The following is a 12,148-nucleotide window of genomic DNA, read 5'->3' on the forward strand; positions in this document are numbered from 1 at the left end:
ATAGGGTGAATTAATCTTTGCAGGATCTATTTGCTTTATAGGAGGAAGAGTGAGCACATTTTGTTCCAATAACTTATTCATAATACTATGCAATGATTCATTCAAAGGAGTAAACTCTCTTTCTTTCTTGAAAAACTTATAAATAGGAGGCACACCTGATGTTGCATTCACATTGTTGTTGGTGATGTTTTCATTGAACTTAATAAACTCTTTGTTCGGTTTAAACTTACCAAATGGTTGTTGACTACTATCACCCTTAGCACTCGGAGCCATAGGATTTGCTTGTTCCATTTGACTCACAGTCAGTTGATAATTGTGAAGAGTTGCGCACAACTGTTGGAAAGAAGTAAACTCAGAAAACAGAAGTTTTTCTCTAATATCTTTTTGTAAATTAGAAATAAAGATTCTTTGAATATCATTGTCAGGTACTGGAAAAGAAATTTGAGCACACAAATGCTTATATCTACCAATGAAATCAGTCACTTTTTCTTTAACACCTTGTTTACAATGCATTAAATCAATCAAAGTCACTTTAGGACTTATATTGTTTTGAAATTGTTGAATAAAAGCATTTGCAAGTTGTTGGAAAGAAGTAATAGAATAGGAACGCAATGAGCAATACCATTGTAGAGCCTTATCTCTTAATGTTCTGGTAAACAGTTTTGCAAGCAACCTTTGGTCATGAACAAAATCAGTACATATTGTTTGAAAGGTCTTAACATGTGTTAGAGGATCACCTTTACCATTATAAAGCTCCAATTGCGGAACTTCAACATGCTTAGGGGGGATAGCTCAAACAATGTCAAGAGAAAGTGGGCTCGCAACATCAAATGTGGGCACACTAAACTTAGATTGATTCATAGAGGCCATTTGTTGTTGTAAAGAAGAGACAGTTTGTGCAAGATTGTTAATGGTCGCTTCAGTCGAAGAGTTCATATTAGACATGTTAGATTGTGATGGAGGTATTATGTTATTGAAAGAAGGTATTGATTGAGAGTAAGGTGGCGGGACACTATGATAGTTAGTCATAGGAGATGATTGGAAAGAAGGAACACTACAAGGAGGAATGGAATGGTTAAATGAATTGCCCCCTTGCATCATGTTCATTTGTGGAGATATAATAGGGACACTCATTGAAGGAATGAATGAAGAAGTCGGATTGAATGAAGGAAGAGGGTTGATTGAAGAAGAAGGATTGCCCCCATGACTGGTGATCATAGGTGGAATGTTTTGTATTGAAGTAGTCATTATGTTTGATGTAAAAGTAGGTATACTAGCAATAGAAGTTGTCAAAGGGGTAGAATGATTGACTTGAGTAGGAGGTTGTGTATAACCTAAAGTTTCGGCACAACTCTTCATAGAAATCACATTCGAATCCACAATGTGTGCAATACTACGCAAAATATCAATTCCATTCTTATCACTTTGAACCATACATTTTAGACCCTCAATTAATGAAAGAGCTTGACTATCGGGGTATTCTTGAGACATCCATTGCTGAAAATCATCAAATTGGTTATCCAATTTCGAAAGTTGTTCTACAGAAACCTCATGGAGAGCTTCTTCATCATTAAGAGGATTAGAGGAATTACCCATGTCCTCGTTAAAAAGGCCATCCAAATTAGGTTCCATCTCCTCGATAATTAAACCTTGTGAAGACTTAATTCTAAGGCTTCGTCTAACGGGAATAGTGTAAGTAGGGCTTATTGTTGTAAAACTCGTGCACTAGAGAGAGAGAGAAGATTTTGAATTTTGAAAATAAAGTTGGCGAAATTGAACAATGAGATAATGATTATCCAATTTGAACTTTGTGAAAGAAGAGGGAAACACAACTTCCAAGAAAGGTAGGCACAATTGAAAATTAGGGCCAAGGGGGGAGCACTTAATTTTAATTGTTATCTTGAAAATTGAAATCCTGAATTTTGAATTTATTTTCGAATTTAGAGGTAGCAAATTTCAATAAAATCAACCAATCTCCTAGATTTAAGCTGTTAAATGCAATCATGACAGTCTCCCGAAGTTTCAGAAAAAATGTCGGGGACCGTGGCGAATGGAGTGCACACGGTCCTCGCAACTTTTTTCAAAATTTTCAGGGATGAAAGTTATGATGATTTTAAAGCTAATCTGAAAAAATTGAGTGACTTTACGATCAGTTGATAGGCCAAATTAAAGTTACAATCTCAAAATTGAATCCTACCGAGATTGTTGAAAAATGCAAAATTTGAATTTTGAAAAAGAGAGGGAAACTGAAATTTTGAATTTTATGATTTTAGAGGGAATCCTAAAAGCAATTCAAGCTTTGAAATTTAAAAGTTGACTCAATTTCATGCAAAATTCAATTTTGAAAGTGGAAATCAAAGTTGTTGCAATTAAACACTTAATTTCAAAAGTCACAAACTGCAAGAATTTGAATAAAGCACTCAAATTTCGAATGAATGCCAACACACTTTTCAGATTTAGGACTGTAAGAAATACAATTTTAACACAAAATTTTAATTTCAACAATTTTTGAATGATTATAAGCCTTAATCCAAGCAATCACTAGACCAACTTTGACTTTAATTTTGAAAGTGATGGAATCAGCCAAGATTCTGGATTCTAGCAGAAAAATACAGTAAGATATAGCTCCCGAAATTTCAGAAAAAATGTCGGGGATGATGGCGCTCGGGGTGCACATGGTCCTCGCAACTTTTTTCAAAATTTTCAGGGATGAGAGATATTATGATTTTGTTGCGGAATCAAAAGTTACAGCCGATTTCGAGGTGTTTTGATCAGTGAAATCATCGGTCAAAGGTTGAATCAAGAGGGTTTTAAAAATTAGGGTTTTGACACTTAACCACTTAATTTTCAAAATTAAAGCACAAATATGAATTGACAATTTGCAATAGAAGGGTAGATCTGAAACAAGCATTAACAATTAAACATTTCACAAGCTCAATTACTAAAAAGAAAATTTAGGGTTTTTTTATGCAGTTAACCTCTAAAATTTGCAAAAGATCAAACATGGAAATGTAATTAAGGAAGTAAAAAAAAAAAAAAATCAGATCTAACCATGAATAATCAGAATTAGGATGTTCATGTTGGGTTCACCAAAATGTAAAGCAGAAAATCGAACCCTAGGTGTTCCCCCACTCCAAGGAGAGAGAAAGGAGGTCACTAGGATTGACGGTTTTCACTTAGGAGAGACTTTACATTCAAAAGAGGGGTTGAAACCCACAAGATCCAATCCCACACAATGCAAGATTGAATTCTAAATGAGTTTCAAGGGTTGAGACATCAAGGATACCCTCTTTTGTAAAGAATGTAGATAGAAGGACTGAACTAGGAGTGTATGTAAAAGTAAGAAAGATTCGCTTGTAGATGGAGATAGGGACACGGGATGAAGCTACGGACCTAAAATTAGCAGTAAAATGTCGAGATGATGTTGTCCTGCAAGTTTGAGCGAAAGTTGACGGGACGATGGTGCCCGGAGTGCACACGATCCTCCGAAAAATCCGCGAAACGAAGGGGGATCTGTTCGTCTCTCCACAAGGATTCCAGATCTTCAATTACAACCGCGTACCTACAACCTACACACAGAAAAAAGAGGACGATTGGGGGAATTAACCAAGAAATGAGAATGTTGTAAATGTAAATGTTTGTAATGTAATCAAGTATTGATACCTTGTTGTAAGAATGTTTGTATTCTTACATGCGAAGGTGTAATGATGTTGTATGTTGTATGTTGTAGGTGATCTCCTCTTCAATGGTTGAATCCTTCTCTTGAATGCAACACCTAGCCTTGAATGGAGACTTAGAATGCTCAATTTCTTGAAGGAATGCTTGAATGTTTGAATGTTTGCGTATCGCTTCTGCCTCTTGCACATATATGTTTTTCCTTCCTCTTTCTGGGAGGGGAAATGTAGTTTATATACTTGTCAATTAGGGTTAGGAGATTGATTTTTCCGACCTTAGGCCGACCTAAGAGCATTTTTTTCCAATTTGCAAACTTGAAGACCCGATGCCCAACAAGAGACCGGGCCCAAAATAGGGCCAGGGACCAGGGCGCTGGGCGCCATGGTCCTGAGGGACTAGGGCGTTAGGCGCCATGGTCCTAAAGGACTAGAGCGTTGGGTACCATGGTCCTGAAGGACCAGGGCGCTGGGCGCCATGGTCCCACCTCCCGGGACAGCAAGGTGCAAGGAGGATCAGGCCAAGGTGCAGAAAGATGCAGTTTTTGATGTCATAAACAGGTTTCGGGGTCTCCATTTAGGTTCAACATTGCGCTGCCATCATGAAGACCCAAATGCAGTTGAAATTGCAAGTGTCACAATTTTACGACGCTACATATATATATATATATATATATATATATATATATATATATATATATATTATATATGGAAATATATTTTAATATAAATATAAATATATATAAATAAATATATATATATATATATATTTATATACTTATATTTTAAATATAAATATAAATAAACATATAAATATATATATTTATTTATATACATATATTATGGATACTCATTAGATTTAGGGTTAAATTTCCTTTTAAGCATCCATATATTATTATTTTTTTGTTTTAAAACCCAAGTTGCTAAAATCAAAATAATTTATTTAACCTTAGATTAATGACAGAAATCAGAATTTAATTCAATGTATATATTTCTTTTTATTTAAAATGTCATGCAGCTAAAAATAAAATCAGATAGTTTACTTAATCCTTAGATTTATTTTCTACAAATAATTTAGAATTGACAAAAGTAAATAAGTTTAAACAGCCACTATTTAAATCTAGAAATTATTAAAATAAACCTTAAAGATAGACATGTTTTTTTGTTTTTTTTTTTTCTGCGAATAAATAAAATGACAGAATACAATAAACTTTACAGCAACTATATAAATGTTATATTATTTAAATTTAACTTTAGAGATAAGCATAGGAAATAAACCGATTCTTTTATTTTCAAAACTAACATGCAAAATAAGCTTTTTATTTTCAAAACTAACATGCATACTACTAATAGTAACTATAGGGAACTTAATTCCAGTAATACGCATTTTCTTTTGCAATAATAATCTAACAGAATCATTCCATTTATGCAATAATAAATTAACAGAAATAATGCATTTATTTAAGGCATTTTTAGAATACAATATAGACATTATTACAAGAGGGAGAAATACCCAAACTAATCCCTCATTTCTATTAAATGAGGACTTCTATTAAAATAGATATAATTTCTTTTCAAAGTAATTACAATCCCTTTTACATTGGTGCACTTTAAAATATAAAATATTTTATTCCCAAATCTTTTCTACAAACAATAATTTCAGCAATCTTCTACTTGTCTTTTTCTTTTCTTCCAAACACCTGCAATTAAATCATTGGCTATGACCATGGAGTGCTCACCTCCCAGCCTAGGCTAACTAGTAGCCACCCCCGAGCTTGGAGAACCAAGCCCTAGACAGGTTACACACATGCAAACACAACAAGCAGGGGAAACCAATCACAAACATATTCCCAACCAAGGCTACACTGCACCACACAATGTGATGTCTTTACACAAGTGGTAGTGGACCAAATACCCTGAGGAGACTGCAAGTCTGGTAAAACACAAACCCACCTCATGGCAAACAAAGATATATCATAAGTATAATAACCCCACATCCTTATGCCCCCCAAGGCATTCATGTCTTATTTCCCTCCTTATGACCCCCAAATGCATAAACAAGCCATGCAACAAGGGTCACATAAATATCCCTTGAGATCACTCTCATAACAAGAGCCTCTCACTCGAGGGTTGTCAAACTTCTACCACCCACAAGGCCATCCTCTCTCCCAAGAGTAGGAGGCCTTGGTTACTCCAAAACACAGAATGCATACAAGAAAACAAAGACAACGCGTGAAAATTTTCACAACTAAAATGCAAGAGAACAACTTTTTCCACACAAACAATCTTTCCAAAATAACATGCAACATGAAAAAAACAATACAAAGAGAAGTTTAACCAACCTTCAACTGCCCAAAGGTATGCTAGATCTAGTTGAGGATGAGCAGCCCAATTCCACAATCCTTGTTTCTCTACCCTTAGCCAAATTCCTATACCAATCCTTTTCTTTTCAAAATTGCATTGTCTCCAAAAATGGAGAGTGGGTGATTACCCGCAAAATCTCTCATTCTTGCCTAAGAAGACCTCAGTGAGAGTTCTCACAGGTTTCTAAAATTGAAAAAGGAAAAGGTCAGAAAAAGCTCAAAAAGGATCTCTCATCAAAAAGGAAAGTTTACTAACCTAGATGATGTCTTCTAAATTCAATTTTCGCACATCTTAGAAAACTCACTTTTTAGGGTGACTAAACAGTCACATGGGAGTTGTCACATGCCTAAAATTACTCCTAACCCTTAGGTATACCTTATGGGCTTTAGGAAACATCTTTAAACTACCCCTATGAGTCCATTTAACCCCTTTTAAACCCATGTGAAGTTAACTTTCGAGTCAAACCTAAGTTGACCACCCCAAAGATTCTCTACCCAAGGAAAATATAGAACCACATTAAATTATTTGAAAAAGTTATGGTTAAAACAACTCCCTCCAAGAGACAATTCAAAAATCAAGACATAAATCAACACATGTGTCAAGTGACACAATAAAAATACTTTTACAAAATTACACATGAAATTTTGACTCTTGTTGGAATTACACGATTTAGTAAATTCAATTTAACACACATGCCACATTCACTTTCACAAATAAAATACGATACAAACAGGGTGTTGTCTCTCCAAATAGACAAACCCTGATTTTACGAACGTACATAGGTCTAGGTTTGGTTCTCCATAATGTTTCCATGGTCACATGGATAATTTTTCTGCGCATCTCAATTACACATTAGTAATTTCAAGTAATCTCATATAATATAAAACACATGATTAAGAATACACATCAAACACTCTACATACAATATACATTTAAACAAATTTGTATATCTTACATCCAAATAATCCACATAAGCAATTATCATAATCCCCATAATTAATCCATACGTAAAACATGCATCCTATTTCTATCATCATAGCAAAGTCCTGCAAATCCAATAATGACATATATCATCTCAAAGTAATCTTATTCTAGAATCATGCATAGAAATGAAGCATCAATATATCAATGTTATCCAAATCATGAAATCATATAAGTTCCAAATCCATAATGTATAAAAATAAAGAAACCATAATAGTCTCAACATGAAAAATACTGAAATGCTAGGATGAGTCGGGGTAGGGCCTCACACTAATGCAATAAACAGAGATAAAAACAACCACATGAAAAACACACCATAACACAATATTTTAACGAGGAAACCCGGTGTGGGAAAAACCTCGGTGGGATTTGTGACCCACAATATTCACTTACTAGCCAATAAGAGAATATTACTGCTACAAGAGGGGCCTACACATGCAGGAAGGCCAAGTGCCTAGAGCTCACTGCTCAATTACAAAATGGGAAGTCTCACTGACTTACAAAATGGATTATATAAATCCAATGTCTTGTACTGCTTCAAAATAGCATCTACTATGCCAGATCCAGTACCGGTTTATAGTTTTGCTTCATACATAAACCCTTAACCTATAATTCGCATAATAGGTATGCCTTATTTCACTTAATTACATTCTTTCATCCTTACATATCTTCTTCTTACAATGTTCTACAATGAACTCTCTTATATAAGAGTCATTTTACAACTTGCCAAGTTGGCTTACAATGATTTTACAATAATAAACAAAATATATTAACAACAAAATTCATGTCGGCTTCTATATCAGTATGCTTCCTTTCATTGCCGGTGTCAGTGGTCTAAGTGTCGGTGTAGAATCTGACTTTGCTAGTGTCGGTGGATTGCCTTGCCGGTGTCATAGGATTGTAAGGTTGCCATCAATGACAAAACCTTAAATCACCTACAATGTCTCATCCATCACACCTAAGATATCTTCCATTGCAGAATCAAGTAATGTTTCTCATAATCAGGAGAATGCCAAACTTTCCAGTCACAAAATTGAAATAAAACAAGGAAAGAGACCTATTGTTGAAAACCATTTCATGGCAACACTAGATCAATCAAAAGGGAAAATAAAGGACGTATCTGATGGTGAAAACCTCTTTGAGGCGCCAGAAGATGGAAAGTTTGACATTCTTCCTACATATTTTCAGGAGAGATCTGCTATCCTGATAGAACCAACAGAAGCAGTAAACATTGGTACATCAAAGGATCCTAAAATACTTCATTATGCTGCCTCATTGTCAGATGAAGAGAGGAAAGAATACATGGAATTCTTTAAGCAAAGACAAATAAATTTTGCTTGGTCCTATGCAGACATGCCAGGACTTAATCCAGATCTTATCATGCATCATCTTAATGTGGATTTAAAAGCAAAACTGGTTAAGAAAAAGCTAAGAAAGATGCATCCACACATTGCTCTTCTTGTAAAAACTGAGCTGAAGAAACTATTAGATGTGCGTTTTATAAGACCTATTGCTTATCCAGAATGGGTTTCAAGTATTATACCAGTGTCAAAGCCAGATAAAAGCATAAGAGTTTGTATGGATTTCAAAGATCTGAATAAAGCATATCCAAAAGATGATTTGTCGCTACCAAACATTGATATAATTGTGGACTTATTAGTAGGGCATGAGATGTTTTCATTAATGGATGGCTTCTCGGGATATAATCAAATAAGAATTGCACCTAAAGATCAAGAAAAAATAGCTTTCACCTGTGCATGGGGAACTTATTTGTGGAATGTTATGCCATTTGGTCTTAAGAATGCAGGAACGACTTATAAAAGGTCTATGACAACAATTTTCCATGATATGATGCATACATTTATGGAAGATTATGTCGATGATATACTTGCAAAATCTCTACAAGAACAGAACATTTGAACATCTTAAGCAAGATTTTTGACAGGCTAGTGTAAAGCGGAAAATCGCGGTCGAACCCTAGTTGGTCTCCCCTCTTCTAACTCCAAGGAGAGAGAAGGGAGGTTCGCTAGGATTCGATGGGTTTTCACTTAGGGGGAAGACTTTACATTCAAAAGAGGGGTTGAAACTCATAAGATTCAATCCCACACGATGTAAGATTGGATGCTAAATGAATTTCAAGGGTTAGGAAAGCAAGGCTACCCTCTTTTGTAAAGAATGTTGATTAAGGAAATTAAGCTAAGGATGCATAGAAAGTCATAAAGATTCGCTTATAAACTGAGTTTAGGTTATAGGATGAAGCTGCGGACCTGGAATTAGCAGTAAAATGTCGATATGGCGCTGTCCTGCAAATTTGGGCAAAAGTTGTCGGGACGATGGCGCCCGGCGCCACGGTCCTCCAAAAAATCCGCGAAACGAAGGGGGATCTGTTCGTCTCTGCACAAGGATTCCAGATCTTCAATTTCAGCCGCGTACCTGCAACCTACACACAGAAAAGCGAAGATGATTGGGGGGTTAGGGATTAGGGGTTTGCCTTTAGGTCAAACCCCGGTTTTGGAATTAACCAAGAAATGAGCAAGAGCTGTAAATGTAAATGACTGTAAAACAAGTACTAATACCTTGTTCTAAGGATGTTTGTATCCTTATGTGTGAAGGTTTAGATGTTGTATGTTGTATGTTGTAGCATGTAGTATGTGACCTCCTCTTCAATGGTTGAATCCTTGTCTTGAATGCAACACTTAGCCTTGAATGGAGACTTGGAATGATCAATTGCTTGAATGCTTGAATGCTTGAATGCTTGAGTATAATTTCCACGCTTTGTACACATATCCTCCTCATCATCAAATGAGAGAGAAAAATGTAGTTTATATACTTGTCATTTAGGGCTGATAGACTGATTTTCCCGACCTTAGGCCGACCAGGGAAGTATATTTCCAAATTGCAATCAAAAAGACCCGATATCACTTAGGAAACCGGGCCCAAAATAGGACCCAGGAACCAGGGCGCTGGGCGCCATGGTCCTGGAGGACCAGGGCGCTGGGCGCTCTGGTCCCACCTCCCGGGACATCAGGGTGCAAGGAGGTTCAGGCCAGGGTGCTTGAAAAATGCAGTTTTCAGTGTCGTGAGTGAGTTTTGGGGTCTCCATTCAGGTTGCGTGTTGCATCGCCATCGTGAAGACCGAAATGCAGTCGAAATTGCAAGTGTCGCAATTTTAGGACGCTACATTTAGCCCCCACTTTAGCGGGAGTATGTATGCTCATACTTCCGGTAAAGTACAAGGAAACAACGTTGAAAGACTTCCACCACGTCAAGGAGGCAAGATACACCAAGCCCCCAGTGGACTAAGGATCTTACAACTTCGATTGAAAAAGTAAAAGGGAAGATCACGAGGAAGAACCATGACTGTCAGTAGTAAGGTTCCCTCACTATGAGTCATGCAAAAGAAATACCAAAAATCTTCAAGACAAAGCTAAGTTTGCCAAGAAATTTTCAAGTATCTTTGAAAGGATAGACAGGGTGTATGCCCCCCTACGTTAAAGCGATCGCACACGCCTCAACGGGGGTGATTGTTTTAACGTAGTGATACACATAAGAAATGAGAAAGGAAAAAGGAGCACGTTATCGCAAAGATTTAGCCCCCAAGTGTGAGATAAACCCAAGGATAATAGACACAAAACACAAAGCACGAGGTGACTTCGCTTTCCTCGGGGTCAGTATGCTGTATGATAAGTCATGTATATATCATATGGATGTATTCATAATTGTTCTTCATTCCCCAATCAAGGAAGGTCACCTAGAAGAAGGGAACACATGTGTCTTTTGAGTCAACATCAGAGAGATCGAGAGATCTCAATGCTTTGCATCGTCCTCAAGTAGACAACACTAAGGACGACAAATAGAAGAATGAAAATAACATATAGAAGAAGTAACAAAAGAGAGGGGGAGAGAGTCTGCTATGCTAATGTAACTAGTCTAGCATGTCATCTACCCCCCGATCTTGCTGATCAATGTTTCGGGAAGGCAGGGAACACGCTAGAGGAGGAACATCCAACACAGCAGATGGAGCTATCACAAGATCCAAACAAGGGCTATGTTCATGTTCCAAGCCACATTGTTCTTGTCTAGGAGCTAGGATAAGTGCTTTAGAAAATTCATTAGATAAATGGTTATCAACATCAACAAGTTCATATTCACTATCAGAAGCAAGAGGAGTAATATTTTCATCTATATCATCATCAAGATTTATAAAAATAGGATCTTTAACTCGCACAGGATCAAGACCATCATGCATCTTATGTTTAGGAGATTTAGGCTCAATATCCGGCTGAGGAGAAAATGGAATAATGCTTGTTGAAGGTGTTTTTGGAGATTGTAAAGTTTGAGAAGCAGCTGCTTGAGCCCTAAGACGACGCTTTCGTCGACGTTCTCGTGCAGAACGATTACGTCTAGTCTCAGTAGGAAGTGGAGAAGACTGAGGAGGAGGAATGTTCTCATCCTTAGCACTTGGGTGTTTAGGTTGTGGTCTCTTAGGCTGGATAATAGGAGAAGAAGAAGGTCTCTTCTCTCTATAGAAGGCAGGAGGAGGAACTGCTCGATATAAAGAAGGAATATTTGGTTTAGGGAGAAGACCAAGTCCATCATGATGAGGAGGTATAGGTCTACTCTTAGGAAGTTTATTAGGTATAGACATAGTCACATTCATAGGGATGGGTTGAGAATCTTCTTGAGGAAAGACATTAGTTTTGTCTTTCAAAGGAAAAATTTCCTTCTCAAGAATGATAGGAATGTCAAGTTTAGGTGCTCTAGGTTCACCTAGAGATAGGATCATATCTGTTTTCCACTTTTGATAAGATTTGAAAAGATGATCACTTCGCGGAGGAAGAGATTGGAATTGTTTAGGCCAAAAGTAATCAAGAGGAACACTAGAGGTTCTTTCAGCTGGTTTAAAGAGACTATGATTGACAGTAACAACTTCACCATTGTGGGGAAATTTCAAACACTTATGAATAGGAGAAGCAATAGCTTTCATGGAAGATAGCCAAGGATAGCCAAGCTTCACACGAAATTGTTCGGAAGATGGAATAATAGCAAAGTTCACATCAAGAGATTTGTTATGGACCTCAATAGGCAATGTAATAGAACCAATTGCAGGAGAAGAAAATGCATCAAATAAT

The sequence above is a fragment of the Cryptomeria japonica genome, chromosome 5 (assembly GCF_030272615.1).
Source record: "Cryptomeria japonica chromosome 5, Sugi_1.0, whole genome shotgun sequence".
NCBI lineage: Eukaryota > Viridiplantae > Streptophyta > Pinopsida > Cupressales > Cupressaceae > Cryptomeria > Cryptomeria japonica.